This window comes from Acyrthosiphon pisum, chromosome A1, assembly GCF_005508785.2.
Source record: "Acyrthosiphon pisum isolate AL4f chromosome A1, pea_aphid_22Mar2018_4r6ur, whole genome shotgun sequence".
Classification (NCBI taxonomy): Eukaryota; Metazoa; Arthropoda; class Insecta; order Hemiptera; family Aphididae; genus Acyrthosiphon; species Acyrthosiphon pisum.
The window spans coordinates 49705585-49731077 of NC_042494.1; the positions used below are offsets into that span (position 1 = coordinate 49705585).

The 25493-nt window shown below is 29.9% G+C and overlaps 1 long non-coding RNA gene across 2 annotated transcripts; it reads right to left on the reverse strand.

The window, feature by feature from the left end:
- Positions 1 to 17242: 17242 nt before the first annotated feature.
- On the reverse strand, positions 17243 to 25016 carry LOC100571399. Of its 2 annotated transcripts, none has more exons than XR_001680262.2 (2): positions 24787 to 25016; positions 17243 to 17522 (listed from the first exon to the last, which is right to left on the reverse strand). It is a non-coding gene; the product is annotated as an uncharacterized LOC100571399 (long non-coding RNA). The 2 variants fall into 2 exon arrangements; XR_001680264.2 differs by lacking the exon at positions 17243 to 17522 and adding an exon at positions 18974 to 19354.
- Between the last annotated feature and the right edge of the window lie 477 nt (positions 25017 to 25493).

Genomic DNA, 25493 nt, shown 5'->3' on the forward strand with positions numbered 1-25493 from the left:
GGCACTACATATAATAATATGTAAGTATACGTTTTACTTATATTTTACTATTCAACCATAATAACCGATAATAACCGATAATAACTATAATCATTAAGTGGATAGCTTATAATATGAATTAGTTATTTGGTCGTCCCACAACTTATAATGATTTACGACATAGGTACGGCGACGACACAACAATTGCATAAGTTAACGCTTTTTAGTTTTTACTGCTTTGGTTAATTTTAGTCGGTGAAAACGTAATCGTAAAAGGATAATTCGGTAAAACGTAAGAGGGAGACAGATAGAAAAGTTACTATTTTCCCTTCGTTGGTCCACTTAAATGGTAGCAAGAGGTATTTAATTATTTTTTAGCATATTAGATATGATTGGTAACTATTCACTTTTTAGTTACATAATAACAGCTATTACGTTATATGAAATAATATATTTAATTGTTCTTGTATTATGTGATTTATTTTTCGTTGAAAGCAAGTTCAACGTACTGAGTTACTAAAAGCAATATAGTATAATAAAATATTATCCTTAGAAATACAATATAGGCTTCAGACCATCTCCGCTCAGAATCGGATTCAATGATTTAACATTCAACTCAAATTCAAATCACACAATATAAATTAAAATTGCTTATGACCTACTCAACGACGAGGTACACTTGATAACCGCTATATTGCTAGACAATAAAAATAGTAATACAAACTTGAAAACATCATTTTTAAACCATTATTGATCCCTCTGCTCGGAGGGATATATCGGATATATTATATAATATATAATAGACTGCCTACGTACTACCTTACGGTTTACAAGCGATCTTCGTGACCGACATTCGTACTGAAAATTTTTGTTTTTGTGTATAAATCATAGTTTTATATAATGGTAAAGTTTTATTTTTGAGCGGAGATTCGTTCGAAACAAAACATCGTGTTTTGAAATGACTATTTCTTGAGCGTTCATCGAAAGAAAATACAACTATAAACTTGATTATTTTTGTAAATATCAGTGTCCATTCTCTATTTATAGTATTACAATCATACAGTACATACAGTGTATACTACACTATATACATTGAACGACTGATGATGAGATTAAACACACGTGGCTAATACTAATAATAATAAAACATTAAATTGTGTGTCTACGATGGGATTACAGAATTCTCCATTACACTTTCGACTTTCGAATGGGATCAGCTGTAGTTTTCGGTCTGTCATGCAATTATAATTTATTATTCTTCCTAAATTACATTACACGGTAAACTATAAAATATTTCACTGTACTTATATTACAGAACACTGATTTGAGGCATATTAATGTAGGTTAACAAAAGAATAAGTCATGAATGTTTATTGATAGCAAATAATACAATTATAATTATAAAATGTGCAAAACTTAAAGGTAAATGTATTATACTTGGTGTGATACAATATTATTTAAGCGACCGAACGTTTAATTTATCAAAGAATATGAAATATGAAAATGTTTTTCGGTCCAGCACTTTATTTAAATTAATAATAAAACAAGTATAAAAGCATTAATTTTGGAATTAAGAACCTCTAAAAACATTATATTATTATATAATGTATTTTTTAGTTCAAAATTAATCGAAAAACGAAAAAGAAATAAATGTAAAGGTTTTCATAGCAGCTATTAAAGTTGTTTAAAATATTAAATGTATATAACATTTTGCGATGCCTTTATAACGGTAGGTATAATAATTTTTCATAGTAGACACGTGCCTACTATTTCCAGAAAAATCATAAAACTAATCAAATTAATATTTCGCACACAAATGTTGTTGCTTCCCACGAACGGCCGAAGACCTCATTTATTGAACTGGGGTAATAAAATTATGTCACTACGGTTATGCTATTTGTCAATAAATATAAAAACAATCATTTAAAATCATGAGTATCAATAACATAATATTACATTATTATATTAATCATCCATAACAAAAATTAAATTAATTATGCAGTTTAGACAACATTATATACCTAGTGCGGTAAATAATTTACGTGGGGTGGTATAACGTCTAACACACTATTTTTTTTTTTAAATGCATTTAAATTTTTAATATGTAATCAAAAAACAAAAATTATAAATTATTTTAATATTATTATTATATTCAAGAAAAAATTTTTTTTGGAAAAAATCCGATTATAAAATGTAAAATAGCGGCAGTGCTTTAAACCGTGAAATGACTACAATTACAAAACGATTTATATTAGAAGTCAATTAAATATTAAAATTAGCCCACCACGACTAAATATTTGGACTTATAGCAAATTACGATTATAAGACGAATGAGAATAATGAGAATGAACGAACCACGATATGATTAACAATTGTATAATGTATACATATAGCAGGACACTGAATTTAAATTATAAGTATAGGTTTGAACTTTTAACAAACTCAGACGAAATCAAAATGGCAAAACTAATTTACTGCGAGTTACATAATTTTTCCGCTCAAACTAAATCTGATTTCGTAGTATAATTCACAAAAATATAAAAATGGCTCTATAATACTTTTAATCATTTTACCAAATTATATAAGATCAATACAACACCGCTAGACTTGTGACGTTTAGTTTTAGATAAAACGTATGAATGTATGTATTGTAACTCAAATAAAAATGTCAATCCATCAAGAATTGTCCTATAGCAAATGATGATTCTTAAAAAAAAATCATCATGTTCCACAACTTAAAAACGAGACTGGGAATATTAACAATTATTTAAATAAATGTATTGAAGTTAAACAGCTCGGTAAGGAGAATAAAGATTATAAGTGAAAGCTAAAAGTTTCACAATATATAATAATCATCTTTGGTGTTCTTTAGTGAGACTTTGATCCAATTTACACTATACACTAGGTATCCATTGTGCCATTATATACTTTAAAATAATAAAATAAACTTTAAATTGCAAAATGTTTTGAATTAAAAAACCCATTTAATTGTATATAGGTACATACAAACGAGTTCAATGAATATTACAACGCCGCTAGCAATTTTTTTTTCATAGAATATCATTAATTTTATTATTCTAACTTAATATTGTGGTCGAGAAGAAAATACATTGCATGTAACTTATGTTTTTCATTAAATAAACCGAACAAAATACCTGCAGTGGTATTCATCGTACTATTTGTACTATACCAATAAGTCGTACTCTAGCAAGCTCGGAAAAGTGTATCCGTTGCATCTTCATCGACCCGGTAGGACGGTTACTCGTTGCCCTTTGGATATAAACACGACAACAATATTTATACCATGGCTAATTATTTTGAATATAAATGTCGCAAGAGCATACAGTAAAGATTGTACTGTTAAAAAAATTACCATGGTTATTGAGAATATAATATTACAATAACTGAAAAACTAGTGCAATATAATATTATGATTTATGGCAATTATAGTCCTCTGCGGAGATTCCAATAATTTTATGCTCTTGTGTAAAATATTTAATTAATAATCTCAGTGACAGTATTAAATGAGGTGACGTTAGTCGACGATGTTCGTGAGAATCCCAAAGGATCCGTGGCCATCAAAATAAAAATGTTTCTTATCGCCCTTACGTAGTCGTATGATGCAGTACGTGACGTAGTCTTGACGCCAGCGGACACTGCGGGGGGCGTCGATAATTTTAGAAGCGTACCTATGTTAAACAAGTAACTATTATAGGGAGATCGAGTTGGCCAAATAATATTTACGACAGTTGTTTCAATGGTTACGCTTAATAGGCATAATAATATGTTTAGACCGATGAGAAAAATTATTTGATTACGACTCTAATGTTATTATACGAGTGAATCATGACGTACAGTAAACACTCGCTGCAGACAAACCATCAGAACCTTAACATAAGTCCATAATAATAATAATAATAATAATTTATCAATAAAACAATAAAATACGGCCACAATAATGAAAACGATATATTAAATTATGGCCGTTTGTCGTGACTATAGTTGGCAGATAACTGAGATGGCACTAGGTATAATTTGACGCGACAAAGTGATCACATGCTGCAGCAGTGCAGTGGGTACCGGTTTTTGGATAGCACCCTGTGAGACGAAGACAAATCGTCGATGTCCCTTGTCTAATTAACGGTAGAGACGACGACTGTACCGATGAGCTATGGCTTATGGTTGAGCATAATATTATTGATACGTATTTTTAGCAACACGATTCAGCATAATATAAAATATTTTAATCGACGGTGCCACGGTGCCACACTGCCCACACATGCATTAAAGTCGTCAAGATAACCCCGACTGCAGATACCCCACACAGCATTTTAATATTTCCCAACTATGGTATAAATATTTTCAGGAAAACAATATAGTTGTCAAAATAATTGAAAAAGTTGCGTAAATAAGAAGGAAATATTTTATTTATATTTTTTGGCCTAGAAGTTCACATTTGAAAAATATTTTGTAAAAAATATTAACAAAACATTTTAATCATATTTTTTTAAAAAACATTTTCATGGAAACATTATAAAAATATTAAGTCAACATTTTTGTGCAATATTATTAGTAAAATATTCATTATTCAAGCACTCCAAAATATTATCATTTCCCAAATGCTGTGTGGGACCTGATAAACAGTAATAGTAAATTTATTTGCGTATCAAACGATTACAACATTATCATCTGTTCAAATTTCAATATTATTTCCTTCAATGTTAGCCCAGTATACAACAGTATTAGTGCAGGAGCTATACTGACGGTTTGACCTTACACATTTCGGCTCAATTGATTTGTTCATGGTCTATATTATAGAATCGGGCCACCCGAAGTCATGAATACAATTTTTTTTTAAAAAGCGGTTAAGTGGGTATCGCTCTGCTGTACAGTAGGTTACATGTGGGTCACTGTAATGGATGGTGTTGAAGTTGAACTCAATGATTCAATATCATTTTAGGTATACGAAAAACGACTCTGAGCGGAGACGGTTTGTCAGCCTAGGATATTTCATATTAGAATTATATTGTTTTATTAATACGGTAGCCGGTAAGTTGAATTAATAAGTTTCAAATACCCACGAATAATAATTTTAAATTACAATATAGAATTGTATGAGCTTATATTTATTCATCCATACACTCTATAAGAACGTTTGAATTATTTGAAAATGTTTAAGACATACATCAAACAATTCAAATAACCGTAGAAGATGTAATCAGTGCAGAGTTGACTTAAAGTAGTATTTATATTTTAAATAGTATACTGAAAATTTCTCTGGATTTCTGCAAATTGTTTTTTTTTCTTACACTCTGTAAGTATGAACATTTTAATAAAATTTTTCTAGTCTCTCTAGCATCGATTTTTCGTTATATCGTTTATATTATACTAAAAGGTGTGCTAAAATGTCGAAGAAATATTTATATAGATATCCCTTTTTCCAGGATAAATACTTAATTGTAATGTCACTGTCTATATATTATAGGCACCAGTACACCACAATTCAATCTCAATGCCGCAGCAGTATCACAATGATGTTTTGCTGATAGTATGTGTGAATCAAAGTTGAATAAACTTAAACACCCATTTAATGTTACTTGTGGTATTTTTTATATACCACGAATTTGTTTGGATTGCTGCAAATTGTTTTTTTTCTTAATCTATATAATATACTCGTAGTGTTAATAATTTATATAAAATATAATAATTGTACTTGTATTGCCTCTCTACCCAATGATTCATTACCTAGATGATCCCGACCTTCAGCTCAGTATACATTTACGTGCTCTTGAATATTTTTCCGGAAACCATTCTCCCTTTAAAGTATCCTCCCTCCCTATATTTCCTATGGGCACAATCAGCCTAATCACAGAATGCAAATTTTACGAATTTACATTTTTGATTTCGTTTTGACTCTCTAACTTGTTGAATATCTTAGATTAATTTGTTATTTATTTTTTATTTATAGTTGTTTGCTATATTCCATTGTTTAATATAATGTTAAACCATTGTTTAATAAGTAAAAAATTATATGTTTTTATCGTTATCAACCAAATATTTATTATGAACGAGTATTTTAATATAATGTGTCCCTTTAAAACATACATTTTTCCTCACTTCGTTTATACAAACTACAATAAAAGGTTTATTAATTCGTTGAAGAAATATTTCCCCTCCTCTCTCCAAACCAAATTCTTACTTACACCTCACTCTACACGTACCTAGATATTACATATCGGTGATTACGCCCTACTGGACGATGGTCTTGCAAGAGCTTCCATCATGAAGCACCGTGTGCGTATATGGAATTACATATGTGCAAGCCTCCATACAAAGTTCCATATTTTTACTGACTTAAATCAACACATACAAGCATTTGAACAGCTACACAATATTATAACGTACGAAGGCGAGTGATGATAAATTAATAAACCGGTGGAATAAATACAGATGACGCGTAGGTAAGTGCGATGTTCGGATTATTTAAAACTATACTGATCCATTCATTTCGTGGGTATTTTTAAACGACCAAACGGTGGAACGAATACGAAAAATAACGTTATTACTATTGTGATATGGTACAGCAAATGTTCAAAAAAACAAAATTCACAAAAGTGGTGATTGAATACCGTTGTAACGTACTCGTTCTTAATATTGTAATACATTAAAATATTTGCGTTACTGGGGTGCATAAATATTTTGTAATCGCCAGAAAGTCTTACGCCGCCCACGGATGATAATAAATTATAACCCAGTTGCTTTGTTAACTGCATTGTTTAAAGAATTTTTTTATATATATATAATCGTTAAACCACAAAAACTCCATGCACCTAACACGTATTTTATAATATTATAACCGTGACGACATATTATTATGACAATGACATACTTATTATTATACTACCACTTATATTAATGGTGCGTTTTTACAATGTTAAAATAAATATGTATTTTAGGTTGAAAGATATTAGATATTATAATCTACAAAGTAAAAAATATATTTTATGCGTCTAATTATTGTTACATGTATTGGAAAATAAATCATCATTTAAACATTTTTTTTTTTTTTTTTGGAACGGGTTACTATGTCGTGTTCCTTTCTTAAAACGCCCATCAAATAATAAACAACGTTTTGCAACTTCTTAGCACAATGAAATAAAAGTATGATATAAAGTTATATAAACAGTTTTTTTTATTATCGATATTGGATATACTTAAAAAAAAAAAAGATTGTTAGAGCATAATATTTTTTTCTTATTATACGGTATGTAAATTAATTGGTGAGTCAGTAGTTGTATTATTTCTACAGCTGCTGACTTTCCAATTAATTTACATACTGAATATTATATTATTGACTTTGTGCTACAGCAATTCAAACTTGAATTGTTTCTTTTAGGTAATGATTTTCCAATACTTTGCCAATCAATGTACATTTTAAAATACTATAGATTGTATATTATTATGCATTGTAGTTCATAAAAACCAAAAAGTAAACCGTACAAGTGTGTTATAAATACAAATATCAGAGTCTTTGAAGTAAAAAGTAAGTAAGTACATTTACTCTCCTTTATAGTTCTAAAATGTTAATGATTTTATCGGTAATTTAGCTGGTATTTCACTCTCTTTTCACTGACCGCTCGTACCTATTCAATAAGTGCAGAACTGGGCATCTTGTAAGTTTTAAGTTCGGGACTATGAAGCTTTTGGAACATTTTAGTATACCCAGGTATTTTTTTTCGTAGGGAAAATAAAGAATACAACGTACACAAGTACAAAATAAAACTATAATATCTTGCTGCCACGTCCATTAACGGAATCTGAAATGCCGATAATGTGCAGTAAGTCCTCACGTTTGACTCGTTGGCTCATTTAACGTTGCTTCGCTATCACGTCATACAATTTTAAATCCTTGCAGTGTTCCGTTTAACAATGTAACAGTTTCAACGTCGTGTTAAATATCAGACTGTGCGAAATTTAGTTTTAGTTGACCTTGCGTGTAGTGCATAATATTTTGCACTTAAAGAATCCAAAGGTTCAATCGGATAATGCTGTCATCGATTTTATCGATACATCTATCATACGTTAAAATGACGATAAGTCGTGATAATTACGGGCAAAGTGAGTTGAGTGTGAAGTTACACATTCGGGGCCCTTCGAGAATTTGAAAATATGGTCTTTGAGTATATTTAAAAACTTCAAAAATTAAATTTTGAATAACTACATTATCGAAGAAAAAGAAACAGAGTGAAAATGCTTGGTGTTGTATCATCCTGCATTTACGTAATGTCTTGTAGGTATTAGTTGTTCATTAGATCGATAACAAGTATAGTTTAACGGCATTTTTTTTTACCACTATTAAACAGTTGTCGTATATTACTTATTAGTATAACGATTTATATTTTACGTTTTTATATTTATTGTATAAGTATATAATATTCCAATTAAGTGTGTGTAAAATGTGTCCCACTTAACGTTTTTATGCATACCGTTGAGTATTCTAAGAACCTGACCTCGCTGTTGAACAAGGACTTACCTACTGTAATATAAATATCTACTACACGATTCACAAAACACATGCCAAGATTATTATTTTTTCAAAACAAAATATTATCATACTTCATAAATATTTTACAACATATTTAAAATTGTTTATTTAACAAAGCATTGGTGACAGCAGCTTTTGCATCTTGGAAATCGAATTTTAAATGATCCAACCGAATCGGTACTTGTAATTTAATATGAAATGCTATTTAGGTACCAAAATATAATGTTAGATAATTTCACAGGAAAATGAGAAAATATTCTAAAAGTAAATACAATAATACTTTACTTTGGTTTTTAATTCGTTTAACACTCGTACCGAACATATTTCAATATTTGTATGTTTTTAAATACTTACATTATTATATTAATACGTTACAATATTATGATTTGTTTATTGGTAAATTTATCCCATAAAATATGGCATATATAATTTAATTTAAAACGCATTCCTTTATGATTATTCGATTATAAATCTCTAGAATTGTTTAAATAATGATGGAAAAATAATTTATACGATTCCATTCAAAGAGCATGTCAAAGTACCTAATAATAATAATAGTAATAATAATATTAACAGGTGGGAATAAATGGGAAAAAATCATCATACATTAAATGAAAAAAAAAAACAATTTTGTAACCATACATCGACGAGGGTGGTATAGTAATAATACCTCTATAACAAGTTTAATGTCGGTGTCGATTATACCCTTAAAATATTACATGTCCTCATGTCATTAAACCCGTTAAAACTGCACTAAAAACATCCATAAATGCTCAATAAACCTTTCTAAAAATAATAAAATAATAATAAATAACAATAATGGATACAAGACATAATATTTTTTGCGATCGATTTATTGTCACACGATTTTTACTCAATATCATTTCCATAATATTTAATATTGTAGTAGCACATTGCACATAATATATTTAAGTATTGAGACATGATCAAAAAAGTAACCATTTACTGATTAAATTTAATTTTGTACCTATCTTTGATTTTTTGTATAGGTTAGGTTAGACTACCTACTGTAAAATTTACTGTAATTATTACGTTCGTTACAACGCTAAAAATATGTATGTAACATGGACGAAGGCACTTTACGTACTCATTTTTTTCTCGTTAAAGATTCTGCACTGCCATTTCAGTAAAAATGCAATTTTTATTCACTCATCAAACACGTGATTAAATGAAAACTAAAAATACAATTGCGCGCGGGTACTCATAAACTGACACAACTATTATACGTCATTTCGGACCTTTGTAAATACTCGTAATAAAAGCACAATTGTAACGCGTGTATAATTGGTAGAGACCGGAATTTTATGTCTTTACATATTATTTTTACTGAGGCTAGTAATGCCATACAGTATACCTACAATATGTAGTATGATATGAGTTAGGTTTCTCAACGTTTCATATCACTACAAAATATGGATAAACGAAATTTAATTTTGCAAAGAAATGTATACTATTAGATGTTAGTAAGTTAATATTTCATACATAACGACATAACATTTTTGGAGTACATTTTATTTATTTTAAAAATAAAAGCTAGCAAAAAGGTAATGTTAAAAATAAAATTTTATTGTAAGACTAAAACATTTTACATTTTAGTAACCATATAATTAATGAGGTAAATTGTTCTATTATTCTCCTTGATCAAACATATTGAATTAACAATAACTGGTAAATAATTCAGTTAACTAAAATATGTCGAGCTGTGGGCATAATAATTTAAAATATATTAAGATAGTTGTTATTTAATAGGTATAGATACCTACTGTTTAAAAATTATTTTTCTACGTAGATTTAGATAAAAAATAATATACTGCAGTAATACTAAGTAAAAAATGTGCATTTTCCAGCGAGGTTTGAACAACACGTCTTACTTTCCCGTTACGATTATGTAAAAATATATTCACATTTTCTTTTTGTACAGACACAATGTCACGAAAAAAAATAAAAATGATGATATAGGACATCTCTCGAGATTTCTATTAATCGTCAACATAATGCGTTTAAACACTTTAAATCGCAGTGGGTACCCTCACGAAACGGTTGTATTTAACAATTATTCAGGACGAGTCGTCGGGAAATTCGTATTTTTTAAGCTCAGTGGGCCCTGTATAATCTTCTCGAGGTGCGCACTCCGTGTGCAAGATGACTGAAAAAAACTACGACACGTCTCTCACGTGGACGGACGTTATGCGTTTCGGTTATAAATTACGAGGGTGTTGCATACCATGGACAAATGGTGGATTAAACGATTATAACGAAATATTTTCACCGCATCCGTTTTCCCAGTCGGGACACGCGTCCGTTAGAAATATTTAAAACGGAAACAAAGAAAACCCACTCGAGCGCAGTAGGTACATGCCACAGGTATGTTTGTATAGTCGTATAATATTATGATTATATTGTGTACCTCTAAATACAGGTCACTCTAGGTCGTCAAAATGTTGTCCGTTGTTCGGAGGATTCCGCTATTCGGAGTGTTCAGATTGTAGAAAGTTTTTCGTCATCGGGTTCCCTGCAAGAAAACATCCGATAGTGGTTTGGAGGCATCCGCTATTGAGTGGTGTCCGTTAGGGGAGGTTTCACTGTATTTTATATTTATATCCCGTTGCGGTTAAAAAATATTCTCTCGAAAATCGTTGAACGTCCGAGCTATTTTCTATTCGCTTGATATTATTATTATCATTACGTTGTTCACTGCGTTCAGTTCTTCGCGTTTCGCCTGTAATAAAATTTTAGATTCTGATTGAAGCAAGGAACGCGTCACGTTATATTTTATTATAAACGCCAATTTTTTTCGAAGAGAATAAGGAGTGATGATACAGTTTCTTCAAGTTTCTACAATACTATTTATTTCCGATGACAAATTTGATGTTTGGAGGTAAGATTTTGAGTTTTACATGTCTCCGTCAATGGCATCAAGAAAAGAACTGCATTGTGCGTTTCAATTTATTATATCTTACGACATATAGTTAGGTACAATAATTTATCACTAAATTAACAGTATCGGTCGTTTATTCTTTGTCAATCATTATAAAGAAGTATCAATTAATATTAATATGTTAGAGACCTAGCCCCATTTTTAGGGGTTATAATTGATGGGTATTTTGAATATTTCAAAGTTTTAGATTTTCATTCGAGTTTTTACTCAGTGGTTAATTTCTTTTTATATTATATTTTATATACTTTTTGGTTGTGTACTTCGACGGTTGAATGCAGAAAATTCGTTTGTGTTATCGTATTCCAAATTATTTAGTATTTATTTTGACATTTGCAGTAAAATCACAAAATATATATTTTAGTCGATCTGTTTAGTGGAGAATAAACTCAAAATATTGTACAATTATAGCGATTGACTAAAAAGCGGAATAAAAAAACACTCGAGATGCCTAACAGTGTGAATTTCTTTGGCATTAAAAAAACAAATGTAGGTCTTAACAGTGTATTTACTGAAATTATAAATGACATCGTTAAATACATTTCTTTTTTATTTCTGTATCTTTCTATCTCTTTCATTTTTATACCTTATAATTTATTCACCGTTTTAAAAACTAAAAATGTTTAATTTGTATCTAATAATAATGGTTTTTTTTCGTAGGTTCATTGAAACGACCTTATCGGTCTCTGTAAATGTCATTCCACTTAAGAGCTATTTTGCTACAGTGCTAACTTTCTCTAAGAAATGCAATTTTACGTGTGTGGGTGGATGGAGCGGTGTGGAATAATCGGACCAGAGGTGGGAAGAGACTACGAAGTCAGTGCCAGGATAGATCCAATGTGACTGCGTCCATCATGGCCAACTGTGTGAACCAGGGATTGGAACCGTACCTAAAAGAACCGGTTATCTTTAAAATAGTAACAACCAGAACCGAACCGGAACAATTATTTTATTTTTGGATAACCAGTACCGGAACCGATACCGATAAATTCAAAAGATTTCAGTCCCTGGTGTGAACACTTGCACCATATTTCCCACGAGTTAATAGTGAATTTAACCACAAACTCTGCTTAAAGAATGTAGATAATTTATTGTAAAGCTTCTTTTGGTTTGTTATTATGTTTAATTTAAATAAACAAAAAAAATAAAAATGTATAATTTGATAAACAACTATATCGATTGAATGTTCGTCAAGAACAAAAATAAGCCTAAAAGTTAAAATAAATACTAAGCAATTATGGTTATGAAAATGGAATCGAGATAAATACCGGCGACCAATTTTCCGCAAGAGTACGAAAAGACGTATCCAATAAATAATAATACTATGAAAATATGTGCGTTGTATATTTATAATATACGCACTTTCATTTTATTGCCACAAATGAGATGTGCCTAATTTTTAATGGCGAATTATGTGTTATATATGTGTTGACCTACCAAAAATCGTCGATAAACATAACCTGAAATGTTTTTCCATGTATTTTGAATTCGGCAGGCCAATTCGCGACGATAAAAATTCAAAATAAATATTGTCACACGAATATTGCATGTTACAACCACCCTTTGTCAGGTATAATGGTTGTAATATTATAAGTTGCTATCTCAATAGTAGGCGACAGCCTGTATATTATTTATGTTGAATAAATGTTTTTTTATCCTTAACTACGTCCTACTTACTGTTTTTGTAGATTCAATAAAAACTATGAGTCTCAACAATTATTCTACATATTATCTTAACATATTTTTGTATAAAAAAATCCATGGTATATTCAATTACATTGATTGATTAAATTACAGCAAACAATAAATGTTATTATATGTATATGTATATGTATAATATATTTATGTAATTATTCTTAATTATTAAACGCTCATGGTAGTACAGATTCAATTGTAGACAAAATAAATAATTTAATATTAAAATGTGAGATATTAATATAAATATATATAATGATTACTTAAAGTATTCCAAAAAAAAATAATAATAGATTATGGAATATATTGTTTATGCAGTACACTAGTGAGGAGGGAAATTAGGTTATCGATTAATGCAGTAAGATTTGAAATGGATCTTATAAAATGTTCTAATTCTTATCCATGGATATAAATGAATAATATGGACACCTGACAAAAACAGATCCAATACAATCGCGATTCAATCAAGCACATCATGTCTACTGCCCAAACTTCAACGAAATCAGAAATTAATTTAACATTCCGGACAATTTACATGAAGCAATTGGTCCATTTTCAAACTCCCTCAACATAGTTTTTTATTTTAAAAAAATTGAAATATACAGTGTTGTATAATGCAAAAATGTAAACATTTATGTAAGGTAATAACCATTGTAGTTGTTGCTAACAATAAAATAAAAAAAAAAATAGTAATAATATTAATTATTGTTAAACACTTTTAATTTATAGTAACGTGACAATATAATTTGGCTCATTTCCGTTATTGGCTCAAGGGGTCGAGGTGTACTACACGTCTACGCACTTCACCTTAATTCACATTTAATGCAAAAACAAACGATACATCTAAAGACGTTCATACTTTACCAGGTGCAATATATTTAAGCAAGCTGACGGTGGACAAGTTTTATTTATTACATGTTAGAATTCGTATAAACTAGAGTGCTCGGCAAAGTTCAGAGAGATAAATAATTGTCATGTGGTGTAGTGGTTACTTGTGTACGACATCTTTGCTGTATTTGATATTACAGTTTTCGTGAGATTAACAACACTCGTTACTCGCATCTATATATACTTTGTTTGATACATTTCACGTTTCACGATACATAATAGTACGATAACCCAATATTTTCAAAATGACTACTGATTTACTATAGCAAATTCCTTTATGAAATATATCGTAATACCGTACCGTTCTTGGAGAATTGGATCAAAGACCAATAGAAAACATTTCACTCAATGCTCAACTCAGCTCAACTTTTCAGAATTATATTGGGTAAAAATACGAAAAACAGCAGATTGAAACCACACCTCTTTCTAGATATCCTGCGGGTGTCTCTTTTTTAAAATTAATGAATTCATATAAAAGACATTGTAAAAACACAAACATAATAATATGTTGAAACAATTAAAATATTATTAAAAAAAAATATTGGAGTGCCCAAGCTGATGCATGATAATAAACAAAGACTTTTAGAAAAAAAATAAGTAGTTTTCATGTTTACCTACAACTATTGTATTTACAACAAACCAATGCAAATCGAGTTGACAACTTATGATTTATAAAGTAGGTAGTAAAGTGGTGTAATGCTGCAGAGTCGGATGTTGAGTATGTCATTGTCAGAAATCTGCGACTAAACAATATTAAGTGTACCATTATATTATAGTTATGTTACGAAATCCGTTTCTGTAGTAATTTACTCTCGCGAAACCAGGTAGGTATGTGTGTAGTTTTATGACGCAAAGAAAAAAAATATATATCGAAATGTTTGCGTACAACAAGATGCGGGATTTTAGCGGAAAATTGAAAAATTTGACACTAGAACTCACACGCTATGGATATTGTTTTGTACGGTGGCATTCAGGATACGTCTGCTCTTACGTACCTATAATATAAAACACGCGTCAAGTCGTTGTTTTGATTAGACTGATATATCGCGTGTCAAAAAAATATACATTATAATATTATACTGTTATGTTTCTATTTTGTAATTCGTTAAACAAAATAAATATTTTTCTCGTTTTCCGACGTTTGTATTTCTCATGGCCATGTGGTCTGAACAAATAATAATTTCAGTAGTCACCAGCTGAATATTATAATATTATATACTCGCGGCAAGTACTCTTATTACATGTACAGTAGTACTTGATTATAATTATATGTATATATAAAAAAAAAAAATTTTAACTAATAGAAAATGCAAATACCAACAAAAAAAATCACGAATTACAAATATTTCGGAAAGAAAATTGTATGCAGTTTGTGAGACTGTTTGGAATACTTGAGTTGAACGTTCAATGCTGGTCAGTGCACTCATATTTGACAGTATAATTTATAATTTTATATAATTTGCATATTTTTTTTTATTAAATAACTCTTTAGTATGCATAAGTCTGTATTCATAAAAAAATACTTACTGAGTATAAAATAATAGTTAATTTTCTGAATATTTATATCTGAGGCGACACAATTATAAAATAAAAATAATCACACAAAATATCGCATAGGTAGATAGGTACCGTACAAGATATTACAAAGTATTTTATCTCAACATGACTATATTAGTGACTACTATTTAGTGTGTAATTTGGATGCAGGTCGTGGACTCGTGTATATACTAACTACAAAAATGGTTTTGTTTTTTTCTATTTGAAATTCCAGAAATAATTAAAAACTATTTCACTTATAACTATGAATAAATGATGCTAATATAATCTTACCTTTATTATGATCCAGATTTTATTGAAAAATGAAATATTCTATTTTTGCATATTCCTTGATCCCGATGGCTAAGTTAATTTTCATCGATGGAGCATTAAGTCAATTGAAAACTATTATATTAATAAAAATAACAAAATTCGTTTTGGATAATAACTACATTTTACATATTTACTTCGAATTAATTAACCGTAAATTTTTTTGTGAGCGAGCTACATGTGGTAGGTATCTATATAGAATATTATATAAGCTTTGCCTGGTAAATCAAGAATTTTTGTATTTTTTTTTAACGTAGATATGTTGTTGAGCAGGGTACAACTTTTTTTTCTAACCGTTTTTTGCAAAAAATTCCTAATAAAATCTAGTAGATATGCTACTGGATATTTTTCCACTACACCATATCCACAAACATATGTATGATTCATCAATTTTCCTTGCTGAGTAAAAATTTCTAGTAGCATGCTACTTATAATATAATCTAATACAATATAAACTACTTATTTTCTTAATTACACAATACCTAAGGTTGATTTTCGATGATTGATTGTTCAAGCCGGCGTATCGAAATTATATCAGACATATTCAAAACTCATTTAACACGAGATATAGTGATGATTTATTTACTTAAGTTTAATTTATTTCTAATTCACCAATATTTTTTAAGTATTTTTTTAACAATTCAAAACCTATAACGCATAATACGTATAATTCACACATATGTTTACAGAAGTACCATTTAAAGTCCTGAGACTGAGAGAAACTACAGCTATATTGAATTTAAACTATACATCATACTTTTCCACAATATTATTTCAATACGTAATAACCCATTTTTCTAAATGTAAACATTGAGCTCATCTATAAATTGGTCGTTTAACATCGATTGATAGATGTTTTAAATATATCATTATTGAATTATTCTCAATAATGATTTAGCAAGCGTAAATTAATCAATTTGAGCAATCAGAAAACTGATATTGATACCATAATTATTGTAGTAGAGCTAATATATTAAATATAAAAAAAATTAAACAACAATTACAATTATAAATTCAGCATAATATAAAATATCAATAATAAAAACTGATTTACGAATTTCCTATAATAGTAAATATAAATGTTCAAAATTAAATATAGAATTTAAATTAGTTAATACATAATCAATAATAATATATAATATTATGTAAGTAACACACAGTATTTCGGATTTGAGTTAAAATGGAAGTGTATTTACACACGTTAAGAATAACAATTAACAGAAGTGGAATATAATACATTTTAATAGCAAGGACAATTTGTTAACGGATATAAAAATTTAATTGGATTATATATTAAAGTTATAAGCAATCAATGATACGGTATATTAAAAATGTTTATTAGATGAACATTTCAGAAAATACAAACATGATTTACTTTAAACTTCATCGTATTTTTGTGATTTATAATCATGTAAAATAATAGATCATTGAAAATTAAAAATGTTTATCTTAAAATTAACCTAAAAATTTAAAGCTGATTTTAATTTTTGGAAAACTATCGAAGATATTAAAACTTGATTTACAGCCACCGCAGCCACCACAGCCACCACAGCATGGCGCCGAAGAAGCCATTTGGACATACATGAATAATATCTAAAATAATTTAAAAAAAAAAAATTTATTATAAGAAAATTAATAGTATATTTTGTTTATATATTGAAACACAGGGGCAGTGGTTTAGACGGGAGAGGCGGTAAGAAACTTTATTTAATTTATACCTGACCCTCCTCCCCCCAATTTCATAATCCTGGCTACGCTACTGCCCACTACAAAGCGTTACATGCAACACGCTTTGCCATGTAGTTGGTTGGCAGGTATAGAGTGCAATTCATTATTAAATTAGTCACTGCAATGGATTACAATTAGATTCAATTTAATTATTTGATGCATCGTTGCATACGATAAATGATTCTGAGAAAAAAAAACAGTTCATCAGCCTATATCTCTAAGGATATTTTAGTATATTGATGTAAGTAATTTATTTTTCCATTAGTAATATGGCAAATTTAGTTTGAATTAATTTTTATCGAAAACAAATAGCATAAATTATGAGATAATTATTATAATATTACCGACTGTTATGAATGTATTGAGTCAATTCAAACGTACCGTAGAACGGGTCTGATAAACTTTGTCAAAAAATTATTTGCTTATAATGTATCAATTTAATATTTTGAAAATAATATTATTTATGGAAAATAATAACTAATGTATTAAAAGAGTGTTTCATATTTTTACTAAAATATTTTTTGAATAGTAACGACATAATAAAAACTGTTGTTGAATAATGTTGTTATACGTTTGGGTGCTTGGACTATTTTTAAGTTATTTCCGCCCATTATTTTGAAATTTTTTGGGGATTTTTTCCTTTTCACCTTTTCCTACTCCAAGTGTACCAAATAGATTCAATTTGATACCAGGACTATACAATTAAAATAAATACTATAAAATAAAAGCATTTTTCTATGATTAAGTCTTTTAAGACTCACAATTATTTTTATCTTTTTTTGTGAATCTAAAAATATATAAACTCAAGTCAAAATTAAATTTAAAAAATCTTTTTCTATTATTTAACTGTTCTTCTATGACATCTACTATAATGTACTATTTTAAAATACAATTAGTGGCTAAACAATATGATGGTGAAATCTTTGAACAATCTATGCCAATAAAATATAACATCCTGTGTTGTTCGTTAAACAATTATTATACTAGTCCGTTAACAATAAAATACCGCTAAGCTTACACGATCACTAATCAAATCTTTACGATCCAATCCTACAACACTACCGTATAATATTCACACCTGATCCCCAGGCCTAACCAGTAGTGAACACAATTTCGTGACTCAAAGGGTTATTGTATACTATATTATAGGTAACATTAATGGCAATCGACGATCTTGACTCAGTCGCGGTGACAAGGCGCGTAATGCGTAAGTACCATACGCAACCGATGTGAACTAATTCCAATCATTCCGATCATCAGACCGAACACCTGGGTGATTAGTGATAACCATACCGGTAGTAAGTAATGTGCTGACGTTGTGTGAAAAGAGATTTTTTTATTACCGTTCTAACGCTAGAAAATTCATATTCATAACTTTTAATAATTAAACCAAACAAAAAAAAAATTCAATTCATCAAAAAAATATAAAAATCAGATATTCATTAATATTCAACATAATTGTAGTTAATAAAAATAAAAACAATCGATCATGTAAAATGTTTTCAAATCTATTATCATAATATTTCAGTTTCATTATGTAGAGTTTGACCAATCTCTTGATCAAAGTATGGTTTTTTTCAGCAACAGCCGCCACCACCACAACAGCTACAACAGTTACATCCGCAATTACAACCACAGCAGCCGCCCCCGCACGCGTACGGTGCCGACATTGATGTTTGGACGTACATCAGTAATATCTAAAACGATAAATAATTGCATATGTACGAATAACAATTCTGAACAGAGACTGTCTGTCAGCCTATATTTTTAAATTATATTTTATTAAATACTTATAGATCGCTTATTAGTAAATTATTGTAATACTAGTAATACAATAGGTTGGACTAATTTAAGGCAAACACAAATCCTTTTTGGTGGGTGAACTGAAAGATGACAACTCAGAGTGGCATTTGCGGTACATACAAATATAGTAGCAACAATTAAAGAGTTTAGAGTAATCAATCCAAGACTAGCGTAACTAAAAATAGAGGACAAATGGATTGATATTGTATTTCTCAACGTACATGCACACACAAAGGATAAAACACAACAAGAAAAATTTATCTTTTATGCTGAGATACAACTATGAAGGATATGTGATAGCGAAATAAAAATTTTACTAGGAGATATGAACGCCAAAATAGAAAAAGTGAAATCATTTAGATTTTAGATCAACTATTTGTATCCACAGCTTACATGACATAATGACAATGGAACAAAAGTAGTAGAGTTGGCCTTAGGGAAAGATCTTAGAGTTAAAAGAATTATGTACCCGCATAAGGACATACATACACAAACGTGGATGTCACCAGATTGTAGATACTCAAATCAAATAGATCATAATATAATGGTTAATGAGAGATTCGCTTATAACATAACGAATGTAAGAACATACAGTGCATCTGATAGTGTCTCAGTTCACTTGCTAATAGTAAGCAACCTCAGGGTTAAGTTAAAAACAATGAGTATAAAAGTAAGCTCTGGAATTGTCATAAATGATATAGAGAAACTCAAGACTAATAGGAAATGTAGGAAATTTCAAGAAAATATGAAGGAAATAATACGAGAAATACACTCAAATCTTGAAATAATTGATGACCAATAGAAAATAATCAAAGATACCTTTGGAAAGGTGTCAGAGAAAGTGTTAGAAAAAGCCCGAAGAGTGAATAAACCACGATTTAACATACCTAATATACCAAGAAACACTAGTTAAAAGAAAAATAGCAAGAAAAAAATGGCTAAATGATGATGAAAATTTTTAAAAGAAAGAATCTATAGAGTAAAAGAAAAACTCATAACAATATAAGGTGTGAAAAGAGAAAGTATATTATTTTATTATAAAAGAAGCAAAACAAGCTTACAGGTTCACACGAGACGTGTCAAATATAACACAAAGTGAATAGCTTTAGAGGTAATACAGAAGGCAAGAGCAATTTCTGAAAAATTATGATGGAAACCTAGTGATGCCCCAAGAAAAATAATGAAAAAGTAAGCAGAGTATTTTTAAAAGCTACTTAATTGTGAAGAATAAGTAGATGTATTTATATATAGATACAACGAAGTACGAAAGCCCAACCCCACCAAAAGAGAAAATTGTACAAGTTAAAAACAAATTCGAAAACAAAAAGTTACCAGCCGATATTCAAAGGGAAATATTAAGACATGCAGATAGCTCCATGATAAAAAGTATCTAATATTATTAAATGAAGAATGGGAAAAAGAAACTTACCAGGTGGTTTGGGGAATGCCATATAATATATATTATGCCTGATTCGTAATAAAGGCATAAAGTCTGCAATAACTATAGAGCAATAGCGCTGCTAGTTACTACATTTAAGATATGTACTATTCAAGCATAACAGATGAATGACGAACCAAATCATTATTAAAACCAGAGAGTTCTCCCAGAAGAGTTGGGAATACAATAAAGAGTTCCATATATTATATTTGTTATGGATTTTCAAAAGGCGTATGACAATATATAGATAGAACTAGCATAAACTTTTAATTTGAAATTAGTATAAAACAGACAAAAGTCAAAGTCAAAGTCGGAAGCGTTGTGCTATTGTCAAGGATGGTGGAGGTAAGAACTAGACTTAGGCAGAGTGACGCCTTGTTATCAATCCTTTTAAATTTAATTTTAAAGCAAGTGATCCGAGGAATAAAGATTGGATAGTTGATAGAATGATAATTCTAAAAAAATCTATGATACAAAGAGTGCACCAAGATAACCCAGTGGTCAAAAAGCCGCTGGGTAGGTCAAGGTTATGTTGGTATCAAAAAATAATGCCAGAAGAGGATAAAGATAGGTAGAAGAGAATTTGTAATATGGTCTTAAAATTCTAAAAAAAAAAATAAAAACGTATTAGTCAACAATTCTAAATGACTAAAAATTATGTTATTTTGTTTTACTTATAACCTGTAACTAATTTAAAAATAGGCTTATCAACATTGCTGTGTAAGTCTTAACAGATATTAAAAAAAAATAATAATAATAATAATAATAATAGTTAATATTTTAATATTATTTCACATACCTAATATTTTATAGTGTTAAAGTGTTATTAAATTATAAGGTAGTACAAATGAACCGTAGAAAGGTGTGAGTAAGTTTGTAGTATAAATAGCTTAAAATGTTAATGTAAATACTTTGAATATTGCGTTGTATATAGCAAATAATATTAAACGTGAGCGTGTAAAGTTTCAATCCTACAAATAAGGTTTATTAAATTACAAAAAAATAATTGAAATCGTTATTTTTCCATTGATATCAAATGTCGACAAAAATTGTACACATATTTAACTAGAAAACAATTTTTTAATTTCATGATTTCTTTCAACAACATTTTGATTCCAAATACATATTGTGCCTATATTTTATTTTCAAAATTTTCGAATAGTTATAAAAACAACTATTGTGAGATCTTGTATTATATTTTTGAGCATTTTTACTTTACATAAAAATGTTTATCAACAGGTCTTATAAAATACCTAAATATCAAAAAATGTCAAGTGCCTATAAATAGCTTAAAGTTAGTCTAAACATTTTGAAAATATCATTATGTGCCTATATTAAATGATAAATAAAGCCAAAGTGGAAAGTTTCAAGTTTTTACGGTTAATATTTTTTGAATAATTACAAAAAAAAAACAAAAATCGTTTAAAAAACACACATCATTGTAAAGCCAATAAATTTGTCGCTCCGTTTAAAATCTAAAAACAGCAAATCGGAAACTATTGTATGATAATTATAAGATGGCTATTGATAGTCGTAGAAAATAAATAGTCATATAGGTAGGACTTAGGTTTAAGATGTCCTGAAAAGGACAAAGATGTCAAAGAAAGTTTATGCAACAGATTTTAACTGTTTTTATTGATAGATAGTATATTTTGGATTGAAAAATCTTGAAACCGATAAGTTTTGAGTAAAAAAATGTACAAAATAATGATAAACATTTTATTTTAGAAAATATAAAAGTACAGAATAAAAATCATGTAGGTAGGTAGTTCTGTGATAAACACTATTCTCAACACCATTTTTGTCTATGCTATTTACTATTTAACTGTCGAAGGATAGATATAAAGAAAAGAATAAATGGGACAAATAGATAAACAATCGAAAGTACTGACTTAAGCAATCAACGATTTGTGAGCGATTATATACGTGAGCTAGTGATACGACAGGGAAAGAGGGGAGAGTTTAAACCGTGCTTTGTTTTTTATCAGGGTGTAAGGGGCAGGGTTATACTTAGTACAACTGTGGGTGCATAATAAATAAGCAAATAAATAATCTAATGTCGTTGTGAAAACGGAATTTTATACGTGTTCAATGATATTTCGTTCTTCGCGTGAAATGCATTGTTTTGTGGCTCCTTCGTCCGTTCCGAAAGATTTTTCAGTTGTTCTAAATTGTTCAAAAGACTATGTGTATATAATATATTTTATATTATTACCGAATGACACGGGCTACGAAGACGCTATTGGACCTTATCCGCACCGATACCTCCACCACAGGGCTTTATTGCTTACAACGTGATCATTATATTTAGTGTCAAACATAATATTGTGGAACACGACTGGCGGCGTGGTGAATTAACATTTTCGATTCCTCTGGGACCGTGTCGGGTGCCGCCGGCCGGTCACCGACAAGCCTCCGACACTGTGCGTGACGTATGGGAATAATTCATGAGCCTTTAATTATGTTTTTCCATTAAACAAGCCATTTTATTATTATTTAATTTTTTTCACACGCCACGCACGTAGTATTATTTATATAATAATACAATTTATAGACGAGACGCGCGTCCTCGAATGACCGATGGTCGTCGGCGGATTTATTATAAATGCCCACTAGAACAGACATTCCCAAACTACGGGTTGCAATTATTATAATATGTTTTGGTATGCGTCATGGAAAGCTTTGAAATATACATTTATTTTTATAGCATAACATAATATTGTATATTATTAGATTACTACAAAATATAATATATATAAAAAAGAAAATATATATTTTACGTATAAAATACGAGTATAATATGATACAGTGTTTTCCGTGTAACTATATTGTGCAAATAAACGTACAATTATTATGACTTTGGTATAAATGCAGTTTAGTTCCCATTTGATTATTGAATTGTTTTATCACTATCCGCGATGATTGCAAGTGAACCTGCAGTGACGTGTCACCAAAACGTGACCATACTAAAATTTATCTCAAACCTAGCGATCATCAATGAACCAACAAAAACTTAAATTGAAAACTGTTCCATAATGGGTATAGAATAAAGTTTAGGAACCTTTGCGACTAGAATATACGTTGATACAGTGTGGTACCTACCTCACGAAATATTTATTTAATTCTATTTCGTTAATTTTTTATTTTTTTTTTCGGTTCTAATCTTATTCGGTTTTACTGTTTAGGTAAATCGAATCTCGAATAAAAGCATAATATAATATTTGTTTATCTGCGAGTCTCAGATAACGGTTCGGACTGAGAGTGAGACTAGGTTTATCGCTTTTCGTTTTCGGAACGGAACTCAGTTTACCTACAACTTAACATCGCTCAAGTTTTCAAAATATTCCGGAAACTTTACTATAACTACCCAAATGTGGTCATGATTAAATATTTATGTCTATATTTTAAAGAACTAGTACCGTTTAAAAATGTTTTAAAAAAATACTATCCATGCTAAATTAGTGTCCTGAAGTAGAAGTATGTTTAATTTTTAAAATAATAAATAAATTGCACCATATTTTATTAAGCGACAAGTTTCTTCAAAATTTAAATTTTCTATTCATCAATAATCATACTACGATTTTTATACACATTTTCATTTTGTATTTTACCCATTTATGTTAGTGGAAGGATAGGGGTTTATACTCTTACCTCGTCTAGACTTATAAGAACGCGTGTGTTGGCAAGACGGCCAACGATATGAGTTTCCAAACAAACAAAATAAACAGATTTGCTATAGCAGCGGCAAACGGCCACGACATGCACACACAAACGAGCACAAACAAACAAACACTCGTTATCGTTAATGTAAATTATAATATGTTGTTAATATGTGTGCTTGTGTGTGTGCGCGTGTGTGTGTCTGTTATCGTACGCTGCAGAACTTACCAGGGCCACGGCGACCAGCGTCCACTTCCGGATATCGGTGACGCTAACGTGTCGGTCCATATCACTTCCGTCCACCACGGTTGCACGGTACAGGCTTCGTGTATTTTTACGCGATATATATTTTATTTTACGGGGACATACGTATGCGATATGTGCACGGAACGATACAGCAGGAGATGTGTCCGACGACCTTGAGCCACCGGATATGTATAATGTCCCGGAGCGTATGCACGCGCGCGTTTTATACCCGCGAGACATGACGGGCTCACGGGACGTGTATCAACAACACTGTCGCGTCAATAACACCAATGCCAATATTGACGCAATCACTGTGGGCTGTCGAAATCGGATTCGGGTCGCAAGTGTCACGTCATTATCGGTTCGGGGGATCGACTTTGGGCAGACAGATAGGTAGTCTCGGGTGGTGTTCAAATCCCGGACTTAAACCATCGGATCGAAACGTCGGTCCGACACCGGTAAATCCGCCGCAACAGATAGGTACAATAAATTATAATATCATGTTAAGTTGCGAATGTGGCAGACGTATTCCACGTAGAGTTATTTTAATTTTGAATTATTTCAATACTGAAATATTCACCGAATTCGAAATATTTAAATTACACTATAATAAAGATATTTTTTATGTGTTTTTGCGGGCACGTGAATAATCAGTAAAATGTACCTACAGCGCATTTTAATAAAGCACG